The sequence below is a fragment of the Rattus norvegicus genome, chromosome 15, assembly GCF_036323735.1.
Source record: "Rattus norvegicus strain BN/NHsdMcwi chromosome 15, GRCr8, whole genome shotgun sequence".
In the NCBI taxonomy this organism is placed as follows: Eukaryota; Metazoa; Chordata; class Mammalia; order Rodentia; family Muridae; genus Rattus; species Rattus norvegicus.
The window spans coordinates 9,463,381-9,491,021 of record NC_086033.1 but is presented as its reverse complement, the minus strand read 5'-3'; the positions used below and the strand labels follow the sequence as shown (position 1 = coordinate 9,491,021).

Sequence of the window (27,641 nt, the reverse complement as noted above, 5' to 3'; positions counted from 1 at the left end):
TCAAGCTCTTGATCCAGAAAGCTATTAAACAAGTCATAGTCAACAAGGTATTACATCCCAGTGAAAGCCTCAAAACACACACACACACACACACACACACACACACACACACACACACACACACGTGACATGGGAGCAACTGGGATCTCAGTGATAGCTAGCTATTGTGAGGATCTGTCAACAGGTTACCTCAGACTTGATGCTGGCTGGACCTACACAGAACCTCTGCTACAGACTGGAAGCCGGTCAATGTTTTTATGCCCCAACTCACAGACTTGGGATGATGCAATGGAGGTGATGGGTCTGTTCTTACAGCAGACCTCCTAACAGGCTCAATGCTTGAATCTCTAAAGGTTGGGAGAGAGAGAGGGGGAGGGAGGAAGGGAGGGAGGGAGGGAAGGGAAGGTCTTCCTCAGCAGACAACACGCAGATAAGGAAGGCAGCCCACAAGCCAGAAGAACGTCTTCACTACACACATGTGCCAGCACCTTGATCTTAGACTTCACAGGTCTTTGGAGCTGTGAGAAGTGGATGTCTGTGTGTAAGCCACTCGGTCTATTACACTGTTACACTGTGTGTAAGCCACTCGGTCTATTACACTGTTACACTGTGTGTAAGCCACTCGGTCTATTACCCTGTTACACTGTGTGTAAGCCACTCGGTCTACTACACTGTTACACTGTGTGTAAGCCACTCGGTCTACTACACTGTTACACTGTGTGTAAGCCACTCGGTCTACTACACTGTTACACTGTGTGTAAGCCACTCGGTCTATTACACTGTTACACTGTGTGTAAGCCACTCGGTCTATTACACTGTTACACTGTGTGTAAGCCACTCGGTCTATTACCCTGTTACACTGTGTGTAAGCCACTCGGTCTACTACACTGTTACACTGTGTGTAAGCCACTCGGTCTACTACACTGTTACACTGTGTGTAAGCCACTCGGTCTACTACACTGTTACACTGTGTGTAAGCCACTCGGTCTATTACACTGTTACACTGTGTAAGCCACTCGGTCTATTACACTGTTACACTGTGTGTAGGCCACTCGGTCTACTACACTGTTACACTGTGTGTAGGCCACTCAGTCTACTACACTGTTACACTGTGTGTAAGCCACTCGGTCTACTACCCTGTTACACTGTGTGTAGGCCACTCGGTCTACTACACTGTTACACTGTGTGTAGGCCACTCGGTCTACTACACTGTTACACTGTGTGTAAGCCACTGGGTCTACTACACTATTACACTGTGTGTAAGCCACTCAGTCTATTACACTGTTACACTGTGTGTAAGCCACTCGGTCTATTACCCTGTTACACTGTGTGTAAGCCACTCGGTCTACTACACTGTTACACTGTGTGTAAGCCACTCGGTCTACTACACTGTTACACTGTGTGTAAGCCACTCGGTCTATTACACTGTTACACTGTGTGTAAGCCACTTGGTCTACTACACTGTTACACTGTGTGTAAGCCACTCAGTCTATTACACTGTTACACTGTGTGTAAGCCACTCGGTCTATTACCCTGTTACACTGTGTGTAAGCCACTCGGTCTACTACACTGTTACACTGTGTGTAAGCCACTCGGTCTACTACACTGTTACACTGTGTGTAAGCCACTCGGTCTACTACACTGTTACACTGTGTGTAAGCCACTCGGTCTATTACACTGTTACACTGTGTGTAAGCCGAACTCGGTCTATTACCCTGTTACACTGTGTGTAAGCCACTCGGTCTACTACACTGTTACACTGTGTGTAAGCCGAACTCGGTCTATTACCCTGTTACACTGTGTGTAAGCCACTCGGTCTACTACACTGTTACACTATGTGTAAGCCACTCGGTCTATTACCCTGTTACACTGTGTGTAAGCCACTCGGTCTATTACCCTGTTACACTGTGTGTAAGCCACTCGGTCTACTACACTGTTACACTATGTGTAAGCCACTCGGTCTATTACACTGTTACACTGTGTGTAGGCCACTCGGTCTATTACACTGTTACACTGTGTGTAAGCCACTCGGTCTACTACACTGTTACACTGTGTGTAAGCCACTCGGTCTATTACACTGTTACAGCAACACAAACTGAGGTGCCATCTAAACGATTTCTCAGTGTGACATGAGACCAGCTGCAGTACTGAGGAAAACTACAATCAGGAAACTGGAACAAGAAACAGATGCAGATGTCAGGCTCCTTTTTACTCCTTTATTCAACATACACATACTGAGCTGAGCTAAATATCTAGACAACTATGACAAGGTGGTGGCTGCTATAAACGTCCCAGTGCAGAAGAAAGGAAAGGTCAGGCACGGTGGGATATGATGAGAAGCACTCAGCAGGCCCAGGCAAGGGGAAGTCAAGTCTGAAGTCAGCCTAGGCTATGTAGTGAGACTCTATCAAAGAGAGGAGTGCTCATCAGAGCAGCTAACATATCAAAGCACCGGGCTTATCAAGTAAACACCAACCTCCAAACTCAACTGCAGATTCCAGTGCAGAAAACAGGGGAGACTGAACAGAGGAGGGTTAGAGACTAGACCCATTCACAATCCCCGAAGACTTCGCTTGCAGCCATGAGTAGGGTGCGGACCATTTCAAGTTTCCTTAAAAAATACAAGTACTATCCAAACCCACAACACTAAGTGTATTTTAGGAGTACAGTCTGAATACCAATGAGATTCTAGGAGAGAGTTAAAAAAAAAAAAGTAATTGCAGGCAATCCCTCTACAAACTTTTCAGTAGGTCGCTAAAAGTCTTCCTTTGCTTTGACCCGATCTTCTCCTCAATGTCTTCTCCTACATCAAAGCTGCCCAAGAACATGATTTAGCAATGTGGACCTTAACGTGGTAATGAATCAAATGTGTCTCTCCTTCACCCAAGTCAGTTTGCACTTTGGACTTCTAGCGAGGACGGAAAAACAGGGACCACTGTAGCATCCAATGTAGGCTTAGCATTTTTGAAACCACAGATGATCGCTTACTGAACCAAACCTGCCAGTTAGCTTAAAAATCAAAGAATGGTGTGGTAAGTCAAAAGGAAAAGCATCTTAAGACAATATTTACAATTTAAAACACAATTTAAATTAGATTATTCTATCCAACCCGTAAGCCTTAAAATTTTACACCATGATTCAAAACTTTATCCAAAAAGTCTATGTCAATTCCAAGTAAAACTCATTTTTGAAAAGTCACACGAAACAGCAAGTCGCGTCGCACATCTGTTTAATACATCTATCATAATAATACCTCACTATTCCCACGGCTGGCTCCACACTGCTGCCTTTTGGGCTATTCAGGTCTTCACAGTTTATTTATGCAAAACATACTGCTGAATTCTAACACTCATCAATTCTTCTTATTGTTCTAAATTGGTTTCAGGTTTCATTAATTAATAGTTTTGAGACAGCTGCTTATAATTTAATGTAGTTGCACAATTGCTCAATACGTCCTCAGAGCTACATTTAGGAAGCAGACATTTAATTCAATTCAATAGATGTTTCTGTACAAATACAACATGACCTAGACAAATTACACATTTAAAAACAGACTGCAGTGACAGCTAAATAGATGTGTTTATTGTAAGCTTCTGTTTACTGGCACTTAAACTCCTCAAAATAACTCCTCTTGGATCTGGAATATTTTCAGTCTTATAGCTGACTGCAGTTTAAAGGCGGCCGAGTGAGTTACCTAGCCTCCTGTTTCCAGTGACTTTTCAAACCTCTCCAATTACACTGTCTTACAGTGGAGACTCCATAAGAACAACTGTACCTTAATGGGAGAAATGGATGACTTTCCATAAATTAAATGAAATTGTACTTAATTGATGTGATGTGTTTAATATGCATTGTGTTTTACACATGAACACAACTGTGCACTGACATACCTTCTGATGGATGTTTATTTGCATGCATCTGAAATGAAGTTATTCTTTTCCTAAACGTTGGGCACTGACTCTTATTCTTTGCAGTCTCTCCCCATTCACCAATCAGCTATTTTTGCCTTAATCCCAAATGATAATCCCAGGCTGGACAACATCTGGATATAGGAGTTTTACGAGTCCAGTGTCTTTGGAGCATAGATCTGAAGGTGGATAGCACATCTAATAGAATATAAAACACTGCATAAACTTCAGTCTCTCAGAAGCCTGGATGTGTTCTCAAAGCCTGTAGATTCTGAGAACATCAAAAACAGTGCTTGGAATGGAGCAATCGATCTTTCCGGGTTGTTCAATAATACAGTCAGGGGCCTAGAATACCTATGCATCGCTAGAGTTCTCCAAACGTTAGTGAGTTAATATCATTAAGCCCTGAGGTCTAGAGTGTGCGTGTGTGTGTGTGTGTGTGTGTGTGCGTGTGTGTGTGTGTGTGTGTGTGTGTGTGTGTGTATATATATATATATATATATATATATATATATATTTAACAGCACATTTACGATTAAGTCACACCCCTCTAATTAAGGCTTTTATTGAAGTGAGGATTTGTGAGAACAATGTATTTGTGTCCTTTCCACCCCCAACTCCTCCTGTCCCCTCAATCTGCCTTTCTTGAATTCATGATAAGATTTTTTTATGTGATTGACTTTTCATAATCATTTTGATAACAGATGAGGAAATGCTTATTTTGAGGGGGAAATGCTATTTTCTTGTTGTTGTTGACCCTAGGAAAATAAGTATTGGTTTGGGCTCCAGTTCTTAGCTGTGCTGGATGCCTGGGAGATTTACAGAGTAAAGACAATGCACAGATAAAACCATTGACCTTTGAAGCCTGCAGGAAATCATAACTGCCTGAAACCCACACCATCAATTATCACGTGAAACTCTTATTATCAGCACACCCTGCTTCCTGCAGAGGCCAGTGCCTGACAATCTGAGTCACCATGGACCTCTGAAGGTGAGATACCACACACTTTCATGGTTTTGTCTTGTATTTAATGTAGCTTATTTAAATCTGACTTTATTTTTCTATTGCATGGTTATTAATCTACTGTATGACTCCAACTATGGCTAAATCTGATTAGGCCTCACACTTCATTGATCAATCTGATATGGTTTATGTAACTTGGTACAGATCTACTGTTAAAGTTTGCTCACCAAAGCCTTTGTTTTCCAACAACTGCTTAAATTAACTCAGGCTTTGCTATGTGTTTGAACAGTGAAAAAAGTTGAAGAGGTCTTTGTGTTCCTTCTTAAGCAGGCACAAAAGTCATTCTGCTAAAATATAGTATCAAGGACTATTTCCCTTTCTCAAATCTTATTTATATCATGACAAAATTTATAAAAATCACAATTAAGACTAGAAAGAAAAATTCAATTTTTCATGGGTAAAAATGTTCACAATGGAGACTGATGACCAAAGACAAAACCTTAACAGATACTTTCGATTTTAATCTGTACATAGCTACTAAAACCTCAGGACACAAGCCACAGGCTCTGCCCACGGCTTCTACACAGGGGCTGCACGGTGGCAGGAAGGGGTGAGCAGGGTATGGATATATAAGTGTAGCTTCACCCCACCATGAGAGAAGACTAATGTCCTATAGGGTAGCAGGCATTATTCTGAAATCATCAATAATTTTAAACTTTCTTATTAAAACAGTTAAGAGTGTGTGTGTGTGTGTGTGTGTGTGCATGCGCGAGTGTGTGTGTGTGTGTGTGTGTGTGTGTGCATGCGCGCGTGCATGCTTGGGCACATACACACGTACCAAAGTACATGTGTAGAGGTCAGAAGGACAACTTGTAGAACCTGAATGTCTTTTGCCATGTGGATCCTGGGGTCAGACTCAAGTCATCAAGCTTGGCAGGCACCTTTCCCTGCTAAGCCACCTTGCTTCCCTGCCCCTGGGACAGGGCCAGCAGGCGTGGGCCTCAACAAGTCTCAATGGCTGCTGTGGGTGTTAGGCTTATTTCTATAATAACGTACATGTTTTCACATCCCTCCAAGGAATGTCCTCCCTGCTAGCATTAATGACTCCATCAAAATCAGAGACAGCACAAGTCAGGGAGGCAAAGGCATAGCTACTTTTTCAGAATGATAAATGCTGGGACCTTCAGAACAGTCCTTAAAGCTATGGAAAAGAACTCTAAAAACATGAGTTTGAAAATATATAATTTCTCAGCTATGCAAAAATAGGAGGCTGCGATATGAACTGTATAAGGAGCTTCACAGATCTGAAGGAACAGAGGCAGCTGCACCGTGAACCAGCTCGTCAGAAAGATACAAACTCAGGCAGACACAAATGCAGGCAGATTCCTGAGTTCAAAGTCAGCCTGGAACAGAGAAAACTTAGGTTCAGGTATGGTTGGAATGGTAATTCCAGGGCAAGGTCTGTGCGTGTGCTTGCTGTCTCTTCGTCAGAGTAAAAGGGCAAAGGTCATGGACTGCTGATTCACAGGTGGTCAGGAGGGACCCTGATATAAATGACTGAACTCATATGTAAACAGAAACCTAAGTGTCTTCATGGGATGAGCTGGCAGAAAGTGGTAGCTGTTGTTTAGATTTTTTTTTTATTTCTTAGCGAGAGCTGAGCTGTGTGGAGATCTCTGGAGAGCGAACATAGCTCTTTAAAAAAAAAATTTCTAACAGGATTTTTTTATTTTAGTTGGAAAATCCATGGAGAGTAAACACAGCTCTCTTAAAAATTTTTTTCTAATAGGATTTCTAACATCCCCAAGAATTACGCAGACAGTTGACGCAGCTCTTTCAGAATGTTTTCTAGCAGCTACCCAGGGAGGCTGTCTGAAGAGCAAACACGGTTCTTTTAGACTTTTTGTTTTCTGTTTTTTGTTTTTGCTTTTGGCTTTCTGATTTTAATCAGAAAACCCAAGAATTACTTTTAGAATTTTTCTAACAGGACTATCTTTCTCCACAAAAGTGTAACTTTAGCTTTCTGATATTCAACTTTAAAAATTTATTGTCTGTCACATATCCCTCCTCATCTGCAGTTTCTAGTTCCAAATCCTCAGACGTAAGTACACATGGGACAACAACAGAAACTAGGAAAATATGAAGAGATGTGTGGAGCACTCAAGTGGGGACTTGCAGGAGACAGGAAATACAAAACAAGAATAAACACGGGAGGTTATGTGGAAGGAGAAGGAGAAGGAGGGACAGATAACACCATTGTGGTTTAATCAAAACCTGACATGCAAAAATAACACACACACACACACACACACACACACACACAGACGCACACACAGACACACGTGCACACGCACGCACAGGCACACACACACACACACAGACGCACGCGCACACGCACGCACAGCTCAGGCACACACACACACACACCTAAAATCATATGCAATACACATATGTGTCACTTAGAAGTTATGCCACTAGGACTGATGGTGACAATGCTGCTCACAAGAACCACAGACTCACAAACCAGGCATAAGAAGTCTCAGTTAGAATGGCTGGCCAGGGTAAGCCAAGTAATTCCCCAAATAATGGCTGTTGCTCCTGAGGGCAAAGCCCTATTGCTGAAAACATCACAAGAACAGAAAACAGGATTTGGATGAGTCCATCTGGATCAAGCCTTCTTTCTGTGGTCGAACTTCTATGGTGTCAGAAAACATTTTCTGGGCAAAGGGTTATGGGGGACAAGTAACCCCAGCTGTGACACCTGTGAACCACGGTGACGGGCCAAGCAAGGCACGCATGTAAGGTGACTAGTGGCACCAGGCAGGTGGCACACAACAGCTGTCTAACTGGACCTGAGGCCCACTCAACAACATGAAAAACTTGGGGCTCCTGAGGTCATGGATCTCCGCTAGATCCATAGAACTACATTCTAATTGTTACCCTTTGAGTTGTAATCACCCATCATCAAAGAGGACCAACACAGAGCACCACAAGTAGACACTATGCAGAGGTCGATGAATGGACCCATCTCCATTATAGCTTATGAATCTGAGGCTGAGGACTTAGCCCAGAAGACAGGGTGGGAAGATCTAAGAGCCTTAATACCTGGAAGTCTGCTGCCCAACAGTCTTTCACAGAAATGGCTGCACAGACAAGATCTGAACAATGGAAATGTCAACAGACACACCATGTCATACCCCATTTATACAAGGGACTTCAGGCAGGCAGCTGACCAGACAGCCTCTCCCATGGAAGAGGATCCTAACTGGGTACCCAGAGCAAAGTGGCCAGCTCTGAAAACATATACACATGAACAACAAAACAGACTCAGTGTGTATGTGTGTGTGTGTGTGTAAAATAAAAATCAGGGAGGAAAAGTTATCAATTTGAGAGTGGTGGTGGGAACGTCCATGGATGGAGTTACAGGGAAAGAACTGGAAGAAGCTGGAGGAGAGAAAAGGAAGAAGACGATGTCATCGTATTTTAATGAACAATGTGTATAAAATGTTTGTATATAAATGTAGTTAAAACTAAAAGAAAAATTGGAGAAATACACCTTTTATAGAAGTGTAACCGGTGCCTTGGGTAGGCATTAGTAACTGAGGTCCTGGAGCACAGCTAGCAGCCAGGCTGTACACACACAAGCCACAGGTTTCACTCCACCAGGAGCACGGAGACTGTTGGAAGGAAACGAAAGCTCACCTCTGCACGTCTACCCTTGCACCCTGTCCCTTTCAGTGAGTCCTTCCCAGACACAGGCTCAAATGTGGTCTGTGGAAATCAGATGAGATGATTCATCGTGAACACAGAGATAAAAAGTCATACTTCTAATGAATGAGAATCTGTTCCTTCAAACGCCAAGTTCAGTCTTCTCAACACTATGGCAAAGTGGGCGGGGACTTCTGAAGTGTGGGTTGATTCTTGTGTTTGGGTCCCACGTCACACATTTTTGGTCCTCCGTCCCCATCTACCCCCACCCTATCGCAACCCTACAATTATGAATTTTAAATGCTGTATAAGTGCTCTCTATTCAGAACTGACAATAATGAACACGCTGAGGCCAGAGGGTGATGAAAATTTCACACATGCCAAGCTCACAGTCTCCATACCAACAGAATAAAGCTTTTCAAATGTCTAGTCTCTTGGGGCTCATCTAACAGAAACATTTTTAAAGCTCCCATGGCTTTTAGAGAAAGAACAATATCCTTAACCTGGCCAAGAAGATGGCAGCAGCACAGGGCCTGGCCTTTCCTTGAGCTCAGCTACTCCAGGTCCTTGGCATCCCAGTCTGGTTCCTGCTCAGGGACCACAGTGGCCCCTCTGCCTCAAACTCTTTGCCCTTACACTGGATACTCAACATTGGCTCCAAAGGCATTTCCCCAGAGTCAGTCTCCTGGTGGGTATCGTCACCCGTACCTGCCATCCCAGCCCAGGAGGGCTGAGCAGGAGGGTAGTATTCTGAAGCAGGCTTGAGCTAGATAGTAAGACCCTGTCTCAAAAAAAGAAACACAGAAAAACAAAAGATAATCTCCTCTGGCTTTGTTTCCCTATATCCCATGTGCTATGCTTTCAGAGTAGCCCAAATTTCTCTTCCTAACCTTTCTGCCAACCGCCTCCACCGGAGAGTGTCTGTTAGCTCCGTCTTTTACCTGCAAGTGGGCTCCAGCAAAGGTCCTGCTCATTACAGTGACCTTGCCAAGCACGAGCACGGGCTCTGCACACAGCTGGAATCCAGATGCTCCCAGACGCGGATACTAACAACAGTTCCCTCATAAGGTTCTTTGGAGGATTAAACTGTATAATTCATATAAAACCCTGCCCACCATTCAACACATTGATGTTTTATATGACTGAATAACAAAGAGAGATTTGGCAACATTTGTTAAAACTCTTCAAAACCAGATGACTGCCGTAGCTCCACTCCATTTATTTATGACATCCACAATGTTTATTGTAAAGAAATAATTAGACCTCAGCAGAAGTGTTTGCTGCTAAGCTCTGTGAACTGAGTTTAAATCCCCATAGCATAGGAAGAGAACTGATTTCTCCAAGTTGTCACTGACCTTCACAGGGTGTGTTAGGCAAATGCACACTGCTCCGCCAAAGCAAATAAAAAAATGTAAATAAAAAATGATAGAAAACAAATAATGAGAACTATGCAGAAGAGTAATAAAAATGATATCCATGATATCATCAGCTTTAAAAGGGCCTCTACTTACTGATGAGGGATTGATTATGTGTCATATGGATATAAGAATATTGCAGACACCGAAATCCATTTTCTTAACTCTCCCAAGAATTTCTTCACAATGTGAATTTTCATAAAAACAACAACATCAACAACAACATCAACAACATCATCAACAACAACATCATCAACAACAACAACATCAACAACAACATCAACAACAACAAACTACTTTACAGGCTGTCACTGGTTTTAAAGATGCTCCAAGATTAGATACCAGCACCATATGTAGGGATAGGAACAGCATAGCAGTTCACAGCTACTGGATGTGAGAAGCATTTCCATCTGGAATGTGAGTCAGGGGTTAAGTGCCTAGAGCACTTCCAGAAGGTCTGGCTTTGTCTCAAGGACTGACTTCAAGTGGCTCACTGGCTTCAACTCCAGGGAACTGGATGCCTTCTTCTCATGTGCACATACCCCCTTCCCACCCCACACTTATGCAATGCATATAATTAAAAGAAATAATATAAATCTTTAAAAAATAATTTTATTTTGCAATGCTCAAAACTGAAGCCGGGGTCTTACTCATTAAAGACAAGAACTTTCTTTAAAACTGAGCCAGACTCACAGCCCTAAAACAATTTCGGTAACAGTTTATCAAAGGACTTTTGGGCAATAATTATTTAGTCTGTGGACAGTCAAGTTTGTTAACACCTGGATCAGACATTACACTTTAAGTAAAACTAATGCTTAACAGTAAGGAAATGAACCATAGGTCAGGATGAGCCGTAGGTCAGGAGGTTCATTCACTTCTTTTGTCCACGCTTATGGGGAGCTATAGCAGTAGACAGTCTCTGGGGGAAAGGACAAAACACTTGGAGAGGGATCTATTTATTTGTTTAATAAGTACGGATGACTTTTCTGCATGCATGCCTTGCAGAGACCAGAAGGGGGCATCGGGTCCTCTGGAACTGGGGCTATAGACAGTTGTGAACCATCAAGTTCGCGCTGGAAATTGAACCTGGGTCCTTTGGACGAACAGCCAGTGCTTTTAGCTTTCTGTCTGGCCTGAGAAATTTATTTTTATTTTTTGAGGGTATGGCCACTACTAGGTTTCCTATGCTTCAGTGGATGGTACTGTGCCCCCTTGCACATATGGGCAGCACCCAGTGGGGTTAGTGGTCTCTCAAACAAGCAAACAAACAAACAAACAAACAGGCATGAAGTTTGGAGGTGAGGTGTAGTATTGGATAAAGCAGAGCGACCTCAAAGTGTAATAGTCCTCGCTAGGCTGTGGAAAGCAGCAGCTAAAAGGCAGGTCAGAAAGCAAAACAATTCTTTGTGACTTGACCTGAATGAGGAGGAATATCAGTCCTTTTCTTTTTGGATTCTCAAAGTGAATCTCAGGCTCCAGTTGAGCCTCTGGCCTGTGGGCTTTCAACTAAGATTCCACCATTGCTTCCTGGGCTCAGAGCTCTGGACTCAGTCTGGAACTTCATTACAGCCTTTATGGGTCACCACCTCTAAATGTAGGTCCAGGGACTTACTGCACCAATAATCACAAGTCAACACCTCACAATAAACTTTTCCATATATGTATACACACACACACACACACACACACACACACACACACACACACAAAACTTGGTTAGCTTCATTTCTCTGAAGAATCCCAATACCATCCCAAATGCCTACTTCAAAACCTTCCCTACCCCGACACACGTTCTTCCACCCCATACCCCAAGTCCTCTTTCAAAAGTCCATCAGAAAACATGTTTAAAACTTGAGATCTATTGCTGACATTTACTTTCCTGGGGCAGCACCAGGATGGAACTCAGGACTCTGTACATGCTAGGCAAGTGCTACCTACACCCTAGCCTTTACCTTTGGAATGCCTAGTGTATGAGAACAGAGAGAATGCAGGACTAGAGGAAGGTAATTCTGTCCTAAATTAGTGGAACTATAACTCCAAAACAGACATTAACCGTAACAAGGGCACGAATCCCGTTCTGGGAAGTTCATAAATGGTAGGCAGCTATCACTCTTAGGACTTTTCATTGAGCACCAGGTCTGCTGGACAAAAGCCAAGTACCCCAGTACAGCCTATTATGTGAATTCCCGAAACTGTTATCGAACATTAAGACAAGTGACAAAAAGCCACACAAATGAGAGCTGACAAAGAACCTTGAGGTGGTGACCCAGAAATACCAGAGCTAAAAGGACCCATCTCTCCTAAGTGTTTGCCCATTACCAGCTGGAGCGTATATCTAAATGGTCTTGCCCAGTATCTGATTGTTTATGCAAACTCAGTATGTCTTAAAGTCTGCCTGAACCAAAAACACGTGGCCAGGAGAGAAACGGAAGCAGTGGCAGGTAACCGTGTAAAGCCTGGCCTGACAGGACGGGGCACGACTACACCCAAGGGTTCTCACTATCTCTGGGTGAGATAAGGGTGCTCCTATCTCTGCCTCCTGGCTACCTCCTGGGATGCACAGTAAGCCTGGGCCTCTGAACTGTAGGAGTAGAAATGTAAAGAGAGCAGCAGGCAAACAGCCAAGCCTTGTGGACAAAATGCCTATGATGTCCATCACTTAGAGGCATGCCACACTGCTGGGGACCCAGCAGGATCATGATGAACGGACGTCTCACACTTTCTCTAGATGTGAAACATCTTGTAGCCAGGAAATCCCAGATGCACAAATTTCCTAATGAAGTGGAAAAAGAGGAGCATTGGCCACAAACCATCGCGGGCCCAGAGGCAGGGTCTATCACACTGATGCTTACTCTGAGGCATGGTATCAATGCTTGAGCTGCTCTGGGCCTCAATCAGAATGGGGCTTCTGGGAGGCTGCCCATGTAAAATTGAGATTTTCAAAGGATTTCCAGCTCCTGTTGTTACCAGCACCTATATTTTTTTGATGCTTGGTCCCTTGGGGTCTAAGGAAAGAAAATTCCCTTCCACAGGTGGTCTGCCACACTGAGCTGCATAAGTCCTTCCTCTGAGTTCTCCTGTGTCTGCCACTGTGAGTGTTGAGTTTTAGTCTAACCAGAGAACTGGTCCTACACAAAGTGTTCATGTGCTCCTTAGCACTCAGGCCGCTAGGTGTTGTGGACGGTCCTGTGTAGCTGGGATAGCATTCTCCCTTTCCTTCCTCACAGTCCCAACCCTGGCCCTTCAGGGAGGGAGACGTGATTTTTCCTGGGTACATGAGTCCCTTTCTGGCTAATACATAAGGTCTAGTTCTATGTTTTGGTGTGGCACAAAGGCAACGTGGATCGAGCCTCTAGCTTTGAAGTCTGAAGGCCAACCCAAGCAAGTGTCAAACGCACAGCCCACCACAAGCAAGCATCCTTCCTTGCTAGCAGTCCTTGCTGCCCCGTAAGCAGCAAGTCCAAGAAGCCCAGGAAGAGGAGGAGGAAGCAGTTAGACTGCAGAGTAAACCCTGGCAGGTGGAAGTGTGCACGTTCTGGGCTTTTACTTCTGTCTCTGGTGTTCTCAGTCTCCCACCTCCACTGTTAGCCTTATCTAGGGCTTGGGAAAGAACTGTAGTCTGAGCTGTTTGGCTCCTCACCCACAGGCTGACCTCATCCCCCACCTCCTTGCCACTTCCTAATCTCCTGGAGGGGGAGGGTGCTCTAAGAGTTAAGCGTGTCTTTGGTGGGTTGGAGGCTTTTCCTGAGGTCATGTGACCCATCTACTCATTCACAAGAGGGTTCAAGGGAGAGGATAAGGAATAGGCAAAGTCATCATGGGGAGCTCTGGTGACTGAATACTGGTGACTTGATAAGAGGGAGAAACAAAAAGGAACACAGACACACCGGCCTCCTACTCCTACTTCATGGCCTCCCAGCAAGAAGGTCTCTCCTTATACTCCTCCATTTTGTATTCCAGATAATGAGATGCAATAAACCTTTTGGGTGTTTTGGCTTTGGGGACTTTTGTTTATTTCCTTGTTGGTTTTCCTGTTTTATCTTGTTTTTGAGACATAGTCTCATTACGAATCCCAGGCCTAGGCTTGAATTCATAACCTATTTTCACCTCCTAAGGACTACAACTACAGCAATGCCATCATAGCTAGCTAAATGTATTCTTTGTTTTATCTTTTTTATTGAAAATGTTTCATACAGTATGTTCTGATCATGATTTTTGCCTCCCATAGGTCCTCCCAGATCCTTCACACACACCCAACTCTACAACTTTTCTCTCCCTCCTAAAAAAACCAAACAAGCAAACAAAACCCAACATACACAGACACACATATATATATATACACATGTGCACACACACACACACATACATACACCAAAACCACAAACCAGAAGCTAAAATATACACACAACACATACACACCAAATAACCACAAACCAGAAGCTAAAACAGATACACAAAAGACGAGATAAAAAGTGCCCAAACAAAGCAACCTGAGATAAAAAGTTTGCAAATACACTATTGAGCTCATTTTGTATTGGCCATCTACTGCTGGGCATGGGGCCTATCTTGGAGTGTGGTTCATATGCTCAGTGAGACGCCATTGGAGAAACTGAAATTTCCCTTTGTAAGACTTTATAAAAATGACCAGGGCCACTAACCAGCGAGAAGGCGATTTAGCGACACTGGATACAAAGACACTGCAATGCTTACTTTGCTAGAAGAAAGGGCTCTTGGGTGGCTGTTTGGGTTATGGTCAATAAACTCAAGAAATCCAGGGACTGGCGGTCTAGCTTAGCTGTGGCTAACATGTCCAAGTGTTCAGCCCCCAGGAACAGAGCAGGGCTGGAAGCACAGAGGAGCTGCCTGTTAACTTGTATGACACACCCCACACTTGTGCAATCAAGGGTGACACTGTGACTTCCTCCCCACTGCAGTGTTCATTCAGAAAAGGAAGGGAGTCCTTCCTGTATAAAATAATCCCAGCTGGAATTAGGAAGATGGAGGCAGGAGAATCAGGAGTGTGAGGCTGGTCTGGGCAACACACCAACCCCTATCTCAGAAACACAAGAGGAAAGAAAAGAGGTCTCTCAGGAAAGAGATAGGTGCGATGGCCCCATGTCACAGAAAAGTGTTTATATAGTAGAACATTAAGACAGATACCTTTTCCTTTTGTGGGGTTATATTTTATAAGATAAAGAGTAAACAGGTTTCTTTATAAATAACATAATAATTTAATATTTGATGCTACACTAAAGCACATGAAGGCCACCCTAGAGTCAGTAGATGAAAAAACAGAATGTATCCATGTTTCCTGTGTTGTTCTACTCCCAGCAACATTAAAGCCATTTGCTTTCTTTGTTTTCTTTTTCTTTCTTTTCATGGTACTGGGAATGTATCCCTGGGTCCAATACATGCTAGATAGAGGCTCTACCACTGAGCTATATTCCCAGCCTAATTCTTGGGGTTTTAAAAAATGATTTACTTCCTATACCTGTGTGTGAACGCCTAGGAGACCAGAAGAGGGCCCAAGACGCCCTGAAACTGGAGCTACAGGCAGTGGTGAGTTGCCTGTGAGTGCTGGGAACTGAACCCACGTCCTCTGCGAGTGCACAAGTGCCCCTAACCTCTGAGCCATGTCTTCAGTCCCAATGCTTTCTGGTTTGTAATAAAAGCCATTTCTAGCACCAGGACTCATCCTCACTCACACACACACACTCTGTCCTTCTGTCCTATTAAAGCCATCTGCCAGTTGTCATCTAGTTACTGTTTTCATGTTTGTGGCTCCAGTTTTTCTAATCATTCCTAAGTCCTTGGTCTCGCCCTCAGCCCTCAGTGTGCGCAATCCCATGCCCGAGCTTGCATCTGTGGCTGCTGTTCTGACCTGTCAGCATTCCAACCCCAGCCCTGCCAGGCTGAGGCTCTGCTGTGCCACATGTGTGTCATTAGGTGCACAGAGAGGAGAGTGGCTATGTCTACTGTCAGTGTCCTGACCTATGAACATCTGAATGATTAACAGTATAACACTCCCTGAGACAACCATCAGTCTGGTGCCATGGAGGTCTGGATGGGCTCCCAGTACAGGGAGCAAATGTGAGACTAGAAGAATGAGCCCTTGACAGACGACCCTCCAATGGAGCTACTCAGGTGAGCCCAAGTGAGGAGCAAACCTGAGACCACCACCAGACTGGTGCCATGGGGCCCAGATAGGACCGAGTGTAAGATCAGTGTGGCACTATACAGGCCTGGGAGGGAGCAGACCATGCCCAAGATGACCCTTGCCTGGTATTGTAATGCACAGGCAAGACACAGCACTGCTGAGACAAACCCAGATACTCAGAGACCCCAGGCAAGCAAGTGGTGAAGAGATGGAGAAGAAAGAGAAACAGAAATATGTGAGCACAAGGAAGAAGGGCAGAACTGGAGACTCTGGGGTAGTGAGGGGCAGCCTGATGTGAGTAGCCAGTGATGCCATGGGACCATGGTGGGGCATTGCCTGTGCTGCCACTGGCGTCACATCTGGGTCTGCAGCTCTGCAGCAAAGGAGTTTCTCACCACCGAAGGCCAGGCAGACATCCCTGGTCTGCCACCCCCGGGCATACTGATGTCTGAGGACTGTGCACGGAATTGGTCCCACCCCTCACCTAGGCCTTGTGGGAGATGTGGCCCTGGAGGCTCACCAGCTGCAGGAGGAGAGCAGGAGAACTGGCCCTGCCCCTTACCAGCTGCAGCACTTGGGAGAACGGGCTCTGCACCTCGCTTGAGCAGCACATGAAAGCTGACTCTGGTATCAGGGGCTCAGGCAAGCGGACCTGAGGGTGTGAGCTGGGACAGCTGACTTTGCCACTTGTCTGCTGTGCCGTGACATGGCCAAGGCAGAGATGGGACCCCCCCCCCCCATCTATGGCAGGCGGGAGAGCTAGCCCTGGGGTCATGAGAGCAGGACAGCTGTCCATGCCCCTCAGCTACTGCAGTGCTTGGGAGAGCTAGACCTGCACCTCACCTAACCAGCACAGTAGACCTGGCCCTGGGTGTGGGGTTGTGGGCTTGAGTTTGGAAGCGTCAGCCCTGAGTCTTGTCTGTTTGCCCTCAGCGAGGGAGAGATCCCCTCCCCTCCTTTTGCCCTTGCCACTGGCGGTAGACAGGAGATGAGGTCATGAGAGCAAGAGAGCTATCAATTGCCACCACACTTGGGAGAGTGGCCCCTGCACCTCACCCGGGCAGCTCAATAGAACTGACCCTGGTGGGGGGTGCAGGTGAGCCAGCCTCAAGGGTGTAAATGTGGGAGACCTGGCCCTGCCATTTGTCTGCCATGTGGCAGCTTGTGTGAGGGAATGTTGCCTCCCTCCATCCTCACCCTGTCACCTAGGGCAAGGAGGAGAGCTAGGCCCTGGTCATGACAGTGGGAGAACTGGCCATTTCTCTTATCAGCTATAACCCTCTGTATAGAAGATCCTATATCTCACCTGGGCAGCACAGTACAGCTAGTCCTGGTTGTGAGGACCGCTGGTGAGCTACCCCGAGGATGTGAGAACACAAGAGCTGGCAGGCTGACCAGCCCAGGTACCACTCAGGGCTTTGAACTTGCCCACCCTAACATCTACCCCATCAGTGAACTGCTGGGAAGTGTGAGGGGGCAGATCCTACAGGTCCAAACCACACCCTACACAGGGCAACAAGAGGCATCCAAGAGCAGTCCCACTGGAGTTCCAGTATAACAGAGTAGCAGAAGCCAGAGTCCTTGTACTGGATCAACAAGCACTGCAAGGAACATCTGCGAGCAAAGACTTGTAGACAAAAGGGGGTACAGTGGGATACAGCGTGACACACTACAGCTTCCAGATTGTTTTCTCTGTTGGGGGGAGGTTGCAAGGACGGAGGGTGGGTATAAAAGGAGGAGGGTGGGATTGGGGGACATGTTGTGAAATTCACAAAGAACCAATAAATGCTTCTAAGTTAAAAATAACATAAGCAGTCAACCAAGCGAAGGAGACTCCTTGAAGCTCTCAGAGTTTATACTCGCAGAGAACTGACAGAGGCCAGGCGACTGCCAGCCTTTCTACCCTAACTTTGTGTACAAACCACTGATTTTCTCAAGTGTTTTCAATTTTATTTTATTTTTTTTAATATGGAAGAGTGTTTTGATCACAAGTATTGTCTTAGTCAGGCTTCTATTCCTTCTATCATGACCAAGAAGCAAGTTGTGGAGGAAGGGTTTATTCAGCTCACACTTCCACATGGCTGTTCATGAGCAAAGGAAGTCAGGACTGGAACTCAAGCAGTCAGAAAGCAGGAGCTGATGCAGAGGTCACGGAGGGATGTCACTTACTGGCTTGCTTCCCCTGGCTTGCTCAGCTTGCTCTCTGATAGAACCCAGAGACAACACCACCCACTATGGGCCCTCCCACCCTTGATCACTAATTGAGAAAATGCCTTACAGCTGGATCTCATGGAGGCATTTCCTCAAGGGAGGCTCCTTTCTCTGTGATAACTCCAGCTTGTGTCAGGGTGACACACAGAACCAGCCAGTACACGTGTGTATGTGTATCACCTGCACACATCATCACGTTTCTTGGAATTGGAGTTACAGACAGTCGTAGGCTGCCACGTGAATGCTGGGAATCTAAAATGGGTACTCGGAACAAGTGCTTTTCACTGATGAACCATCTCTCCAGCCACTATTTATGCCAGATTTAAAAATGAAAAATATGAAAAGCAATCCTGATGTACAGAGGAATGTACTCAGTATGTAGCAGGTATGCATGCCTTCACATAAACCACAAGTCCAAAATTGAAAAAAGGAAACAGGCAGATGAAACTTAGTAGGTAAAAGCAGTCTTCTTTAAGCAATGTCAGGGCTTGGGAACAGCGACCCAGAGTATAATGCTTTGTTATGACCGGTGCTTTGCCCACCTCCCCAGCCCTAGTACATTTGCCTCTGAACTGCCAGAAGGGGGTTTCTCTGAAATTACCCTCTGTAGCTAGCAGCCTGATCCTCCAGAAGGTCAAGGAGCAGGACAGACACCACAGCTCGCCCTGAGACAGAAAGGCTCTGCTCAGACTTTCATCCCATTGGCTCTCTTAGAGATCATTTACCCTATTCTCATACTGCATACACCCCACTTCTTCTCCCCTATGAAGGGAGCTTGTAAGCTTCAACTACTTACCTGGCCTGTATTTGAGTGTCATGATTTGTGTAATTACCATAAGCTTGAAATTAGCACATGTGTATGCCTTCCCTCCTGTCTGTCTACTGACAGTTTGTTTCAGACTCAATGGATTCCATCAAACCATCGAGGATTGAACAGACGCTCCTTTCCCTGCTATCAGACAGAGCTGCTTTTGCCACGGGCCTTTGCACAGGGAAACAGATAATACAGGAAGGAAGCTCAATGCCTTTCTACCGTCCCTGAGTTACAGAGCCAGCCAGAAATGTTCTACTCTGCTGGGAAAGTGCTAACAAGGGAAACATTCCCCAGACAGACTGTAGGCCGTGGTTCTCAACCTGTGGACCACTACCCTTTTGTAAACCTCTATTCCAAAATTATTTACATTATGATTCATAACAGTAGCAAAAATACAGTTGTGAAGTAGCAACAAAGGTAATTTTATAGTTGAGGGTCACCACGGCATGAGGAGCGGTATTAAATAAAGGGTCGCCACATTAGGAAGGTTGGGAATTAAAAAGGTATAGCTTTAAAGCTTGTGCCGCAAATGCCATCCACCCACCCCTGTCACAACTCCCTAGCTTATCTGGACGCTGCAGACCTCAAAGAAAAGCCAATGTGAGGAAGGACAGTTTCTCCCACAAACTTAATCTATGCATAGGAAGATGCAGGGTCATAAAAACACCCAGGCCAGGAGTAAGGAGATGTGGGAAGTGGGTGGCCGGGCTGACAGCTATGTTGTTCACAGTACTTAGAAACAGGTTTTTATTTGTATGTAAGGCAAGTGCCTACCATTTCATTAAAACATGCAGAAGGGGGTTGGGGATTTGGCTCAGTGGTAGAGCGCTTGCCTAGCAACCGCAAGGCCCTGGGTTCGGTCCCCAGCTCCGGGGGGAAAAAAACATGCAGAAGGGGGTGGGCTAGAGAAAGGACCTGGGTTCTGTTCCCAGGACCCACACGGTGGTTCACAACCATCCAAAACTCCAGTTTCAGGGATTTAACCACACTTTCCTGACCTCTGTGAGCACCAAGAACACATATTGTGTACATACATACGTGTGGGAAAAGCATTCATATCATAAAATAAAATACATAAATCTGGAAAAGGAAGAAGGAAAACAACTTTAAACCCACAGGCAGGGCAAGGGGATGAGATGAACTGCTCATCACTCAAGCTAGACCAGAGGCCCTGCTAGCAACCTGAGCGGTAAGTGGAAAGTCGCAGTAGTGTGGAGACCCTGGGTCTATGTGGGAGTGAGGAGTGAGGCATGGACACAAGCTGGGAGATGAGTTCATAAAGCTTCTATGTGAAGAGCGAAAAACCAAACAGCATGAGACTAACACTGAAACTAGGTATGGCACATACTTGCAGTCCTAGCACATGAAGGCTAAGGAAAGAGGGTGACAAGTTCAAGGCCCTGTCACCAACAACAAAATACATACTCATGTGTATCTTGTTATGGAATAGCCTTTTAAAATGGAAGATAAGGTCAGCAAGATGGTCCAATGGTACTTGCTAAGCAAGCCTGGCCACCCAAGTCCAAGCCCCAGAGTCCATGTCAACTGCAAGGAGAGAGCTGTGTCCAGAGTCGTTTTCTGACCTCTACACTCACTGTGGCCCACATGCTCACACAAAGCTCGCTTGCTTGCTCTCTCACTCACTCTCCCACCTCCAGCACCCCCTCTCGTGCACACACACCAAATAAATAAGTAAAAGGAAAAGACTACTGGGAAGAGCTATATAAGTTCCTTGTATTTAATATGATGATGTAGTTATTTCATATACTTGAATGTACAAATATATAAAAAGAAACATATCATAAAACAATAATTACTAATTTTAACATGAAGCACCACCTTTGTCAGGTTTGTCCTACAGTGCACTATAAGTGAATGAATCCTTTAAAAAAACATCCTACAATAAGAAATTTTAAGGACGAAGACAAAGTAGACGGTCATGATTGTGCCTTCCACTGCTACAGAGCTGGCAGCAAGACCCTCTCTGCACTGTAAGGGCTACTCAACCAACCTGTAAAGCTGCTTGGGGAAGCAAGTCTCTTCCCAGAAACTGCTTTGCTGGAGTTCCCATTCTAGCTACTGGGAAGTTTGCCCAAGAGCAGAATCTGGTGAAATTCAAGACAAAGACCTTGGCTTGGCACAATGCTGTTGCTATGATAAAATATTTTGACCAAAAGCAACTTGAGGGAAAAGTTCAAACAGCTTACACTTTTAGGGCACAGGTAACCACTACAGGAAGCTGAGGCAGGAACTCAAGTAGGAGCTTGAATAAGAGACCTAGAACTAAATGGCTGAGCTGCTTTCTATATAACCAGACCCCTGCCTGTGAATGGTACCGCCCACAGTGGACTGAGCACTCCTATATAACAATCAAGGAGATCCCCAGACATGCCCATGGGACAGTCTAGTCAGGACAATTACTCAGTCCAGACTCCTCCTCAGATGACTTCTAGGTGGTTCAGTTGACAGTTACTGCTGTCACAGACAAACACCGGAATGTAAATAGAAGGCGCTTGCACTTCTGTAAATGAAAAGGCTGCCGAATGAAGGCATCGACTTGCTCACCCAGGCCAGTGTCAGTGACTTCCTCCTCTAACTGCCCACACTTCTCAGTCTTCCCTGGTGCTGACTGTCTCTGCCTTTCGCCTTCTGTTCAGACGCCTTGTTATTTATAAATAGCAAATCTATCTCTTCCCTCTCTTTAATAGCATGCTACTTTTAAGTTCCTGACAGAAATGAATCAGTCAAATAAAAGTTTCCCTTTCAGTTGACCTCAGCTGGCTCACAATACATCGTTAAGATCTTAAGATGGTTATACAACTTCAGTAACCACTTCCTTTTGAACCCGGCCACATTCTCACTATCATTCATGAGGCATAAGGGGAAATGGCATGGCGTGAAGCAGCTCAGAGTCCCCACGGCACTGGTATGGTAACTCCAGCGGCCCAGCTCCTCACTCCTCTCACTCCCACACTCCTATGCATCCTTCAAAGCAGGCTTACAGGGAGTCTTCTTTGATTCTTCACCCTACATTCTTCCCAGTCAAGGTCAAACACCCCCACCCTCTCCAGGGAAGCTCCATTAACATCACATTGCTTTCTCTATAATCTTGATCAGCATTGTGGAAACAAGAACATTAATGAAGCCAAACACACCCAGCAGTCTACATTTGCTGCCACTTACTAAGCCCCACACTACACAGAGGTCTTTTAACTCTGTGCCTTTAATGGTGAGCACGAACGTGCGTAGGCCACCTCCCTGAACACTGGCTACTACTTAGCCCTCCTACGATTGCCTCACAAACACCCACTGACTAGATGTTCCCAAAGCCATGATTATCTAGCACCCATCACTTAAAGTTAACTCTCTGGGGCCCAAGAGTCCAAGTCACTCTTTCAAAAAGAATTACTATCCATGTTCGTATGCATGTACATATGGGACCGAGGGTGGAGGACAACTCTGTGAAGCCTGCTGCCAACTCCTTCCAGATTTGCACTGGGTCCAGGGCTTGGACTGGGTTGCTAGGCCTTCACAACAAGTACCTACCCATTGGGACATCCTGTCAGCTCCCAATTCATTCCAGATATAAATAAGCAGCAGTTCTCAGAGTGTTTCCTGAAGCACGATTGGCATCAGTCACTTAGATACGACCCCTGAGGGCAGTGTGACAACCAGGGCACTTACCAACGTCCATCCCATCTGACACATGTCTAAAATATACTGTACCTAAGGGTCTCCCCAGGACATCTGGCAGTGTCTCTCATGTTGGGTGACAATACCAAATATATATAATATATATTTATTATATACAGTATATAATATGTGCCATATGTAATAATATGCCATATGCCATATGTAATATGCCATATATAATATATATGATATATATGTGATATACATATTTCATCAGCCAAGTTGGATTCCCTGAAATGTGTTTGAATTTGAAAATATTTGAATTTTTTATTGGATCATTTATGTATTTCTATTTCAAATGTTATTGCCTTTCCTGGTCCCCCCCTTTGCCATTTCCCCTTACCCTGTTTCTGTGAGGATGCCCCCCCTCCCACTCAACCACTCCCAATGCAACACCCTGGCATTCCCCTACACCTAGGAAACACGCCTTCACAGGACCAAGGGCTTCTCGTCCTATGGCTGACAATGCCATCCTCTGCTACATATGCTGCTGGAGACAAGGGTCCCTCATGTGTACTACTTGGTTGGTGGTTTAGTCAACGGAAGCTCTCGGGGTCTGGTTGTTGATATTGTTGTTCTTCCTATGGGGTTGCAAACCCCATCAACTCCACCCACAGTGAACTGGGCACTCCTATATAACAATTAAGGAAATCCCCAGACATGCCCATAGGACAGTCTAGTCAGGACAATTACTCAGTCCAGACTCCTCCTCAGATGACTTTTAGGTGGTTCAGTTGACAGTTACTGCTGTCACAGACAAACACCAGAATGTAAATAGAAGGCACTCGCACTTCTGTAAATGAAAAGGCTGCCGAATGAAGGCATCGACCTGCTCCTGCCACTGCGATCATCCACTGGGGTCCCTGAGCTAAGTCCTAGTTAGGTGCAACCACCCTCATCTGAATCAGTAGGATTCTGACAGGGCCTCTCAGGAGACGACTATATCAGGCTCCTGTTAGCAAGCACTTCCTGGCATCAGCAATAGTGACTGGGTTTGGTGGCTGCATATGGGATGGATCCCCATGTGGAGCAGTCTCTGGATGGCCTTTCCTTCAGTCTCTGCTCCACTCTTTGTCCTGTATTTCCCCCTTTGAGGATTTTATTTTCCCTTCTGAGAAGGACTGAAGCATCCACATTTTGGTCTTTCTATTTCTTGAGCTTCATAAGGTATGTGAATTGTATCCTGTGTATTCCGAGCTTTTGGGCAAATATACACTTATCAGTGAGTGTGTACCACGTGTATTCTTTGGTGACTGGGTTACCTCATTCAGAATGATGTTTTCTAGTTCAATCAATTTGCCTAAGAATTTCATGAAGTCATTGTTTTTAATAGCAGAGTACTACTGCATTGTGTAAATGTATCATATTTTCTGTATCCATTCCTCTATTGAGGGACATCTGACTTCTTTCCAGCTTCTGGCTATTATACATAAGGCTGCTATGAACATAGTGGAACATGTGTCCTTATTATATTCTGGAATATCTTTTGGGTATATGCCCAAGAGTGGTATAGCTAGGTCATCAGGTAGTACTATGTCCAATTTTTTGAGGAAACTCCACATTGATTTCCAGAATGGTTGTACAAGTCTGCAATCACACCAACAATGGAGGAGTGTTCCTCTTTCTCCACATCCTCCCCAGCATCTGCTGTTACCTGCATTTTTGATCTTAGCCATTCTGACTGGTGTGAGGTGGTTTCTCAGAATTGTGTGGATTTGCATTTCCCTAATGACTAAGGAGGTTGAACATTTCTTTAGACACTTCTCAGCCATTCGATATTCCTTGAATTTTGGTGAAGATTGCATTGAAACTTTTTTTCAATTTCTTTCTTCAGAGACTTGAAGTTCTTGTCATGCAGATCTTTCACTTGCTTGGTTAGAGTCACAGCGAGGTATTTTATATTATTTTTGACTACTGTGAAGAGTGTCATTTCCTTAATTTCTTTCTCAGCCTGTTTATATCTTTTGTTTTAGGATGAAATGTTCTATAGATGTCAGCTAAATCCATCCGGTTCATAACTTCTGTTAGTTTCTCTGTGTCTCTGTTTAGTTTCTGTTTCCATGATCTGTCCATTGATGAGAGTGGGGTGTTGAAGTCTCCCACTATTATTATATGTGGTGCAGTGTATGCTTTGAGCTTTAGTAAACTTTCTTTTATGAATGTGGGTGCCCTTGCATTTGGAGCCTAGATGTTCAGAATTGAGAGTTCATCTTGGTAGATTTTCCTTCAATGAGAATGAAGTGTCCTTCCTTATCTTTTTTCTGATAACTTACGGTTGAGAGTCAATTTTATTCGATATTAAAATAAGTACTCCACCTTGTTTCTTGGGACCATTTGCTTGGAAAACTTTTTTCCAGCCTTTTACTCAGAGGTAGTGTCTGTCTTTGTCACTGAGGTGCATTTCCTGTATGCAGTCAAATGCTGGGTCTTCTTTACATATCCAGTCTGTTAGTCGATGTCTTTTTATTGGGGATTTGAGTCCAATGATGTTAAGAGATATTAAGGAATAGTGATTGTTGTTTCCTGTCATTTTTGTTGTTAGAAGTGGAATTATATTTGTGTGGCTCTCGTTTTTGTGGTTAGTTGTGAGAAGATTCTAGACTGTAGTTTCCATCCTTGTGTTGGAGTTTTCTACCTATTATCCTTTGTTAGGCTAGATTTGTAGAAAATATTGTGTAATTTGGTTTGTCATGGTATATCTTAGTTAATTGAGAGTTTCGCTGGATATAGTAGCCTGGGCTGGCATTTGTGTTCTCTTAGGGTCTGTACGGCATCTGCCAAGGATCTTCTAGTTTTCATAGTTTCTGTTAAGAAGTCTGGTGTAATTTTGATAGGTCTGCCTTTATATATTACTTGACCCTTTTCCCTTACTGCTTTTAATATTCTTTGTTTTGTGCATTTGGTGTTTTGACTATTATGTGATGGGAGGAATTTCTTTTCTAGTCCAATCTATTTTGGGTTCTGTAGGCTTCTTGCATAGTCATGGGTATCTCTTTCTTTAAGTTTGGGAAGTCTTCTTTTGTAATTTTGTTGAAGATGTTTACTGGCCCTTTAAGTTGGGAATGTTTGCTCTCTTCTATACCTATTATCCTTAAACTTGGTCTTTTCATTGTGTCCTGGATTTCCTGAATGTTTTGAGTTAGGAACTTTTTGCTTTTTGCATTTTTTTTTGACTATTGTGTCAATGTTTTCTATGGTATCTTCTGCCCCTGAGATTCTCTCTTCTGTCATCTCTTGTATTCTATTTGTGATGCTTGCGTCTATGACTCCTAATCTCTTTCCTAGGTTTTCTATCTCGAGGGGCGTCTCCCTTTGTGATATCTTTATTGATTTTATTTCCACTTTTAGATCCTGGATGGTTTTGTTCAATTCTTTCACTGGTTTGGTTGTGTTTTCCTGTAATTCTTTATGGGATTTTTGTATTTCCTCTTTAAGGGCTTCTACTTGTTTACTTTTGTTGTCCTGTATTTCTTTAAGGAAGTTATTTATGTCCTTCTTAAAGTCCTCTATCATCGTCTGCTCCCAAACCCCGTGGGAGAGAGACCTCACCGCCTGATCAGGTGGGCACTCCTGAGGCTGCAGAGCGGAGGAGACCACCAACACTGCCCACCCCTGCCCACATCCCTGGCCCAAGAGGCAACTGTATAAGGCCTCTGGGTTCCCGTAGGGGAGGGCCCAGGAGCGGCAGGACCCCTGCGCCTGAGACACCGCCGGAACCTGAAGGAAACAGACCGGATAAACAGTTCTCTGCACCCCAATCCCGTGGGAGGGAGAGATAAACCTTCAGAGAGGCAGACACGCCTGGGAAACCAGAAGAGACTGCACTCTGTGCACATCCAGACGCCAGAGGAAAACACCAAACGTCATCTGGAACCCTGGTGCACGGAGGCTCCCGGAAAGAGCGGCGCAGATCTTCCCGGTTGCTGCCGCCTCGGAGAGGACTTAGGCAGTACCCCACGAGCAAACTTGAACCTTGGAACCACAGGTAGGACCAACTTTTCCCCTGCAAGAAACCTGCCTGGTGAACTCAAGACACAGGCCCACAGGAACAGCTGAAGACCTGTAGAGAGGAAAAACTACACGCCCGAAAGCAGAACACTCTGTCCCCATAACTGGCTGAAAGAAAACAGGAAAACAGGTCTACAGCACTCCTGACACACAGGCTTATAGGACAGTCTAGCCACGGTCAGAAATAGCAGAACAAAGTAACACTAGAGATAATCTGATGGCGAGAGGCAAGCGCAGGAACCCAAGCAACAGAAACCAAGACTACATGGCATCATCGGAGCCCAATTCTCCCACCAAAACACACATGGAATATCCAAACACACCAGAAAAGCAAGATCTAGTTTCAAAATCATATTTGATCATGATGCTGGAGGACTTCAAGAAAGACATAAAGAACTCCCTTAGAGAACAAATAGAAGCCTACAGAGAGGAATCGCAAAAATCCCTGAAAGAATTCCAGGAAAACACAATCAAACAGTTGAAGGAATTAAAAATGGAAATAGAAGTGATCAAGAAAGAACACATGGAAACAACCCTGGACATAGAAAATCAAAAGAAAAGACAAGGAGCTGTAGATACAAGCTTCACCAACAGAATACAAGAGATGGAAGAGAGAATCTCAGGAGCAGAAGATTCCATAGAAATCATTGACTCAACTGTCAAAGATAATGTAAAGCAGAAAAAGCTACTGGTCCAAAACATACAGGAAATCTAGGACTCAATGAGAAGATCAAACCTAAGGATAATAGGTATAGAAGAGAGT

The 27,641-nt window shown here is 44.6% G+C and overlaps 1 protein-coding gene and 2 pseudogenes across 4 annotated transcripts in view; 2 read left to right on the top strand and 1 right to left on the bottom strand.

Annotated features, from left to right (window-relative positions):
* Positions 1–27,641, bottom strand: part of Ube2e2 (ubiquitin-conjugating enzyme E2E 2) — a 277,665-nt gene that overhangs the window by 197,710 nt on the left and 52,314 nt on the right. The gene's annotated exons all lie outside the window — the stretch shown is intronic.
* LOC103693837 (aurora kinase A pseudogene) overlaps positions 1–27,641 on the top strand; it is a 98,274-nt pseudogene that overhangs the window by 58,357 nt on the left and 12,276 nt on the right.
* Positions 15,899–16,020, top strand: LOC120097263 (small nucleolar RNA SNORA17; annotated as a pseudogene).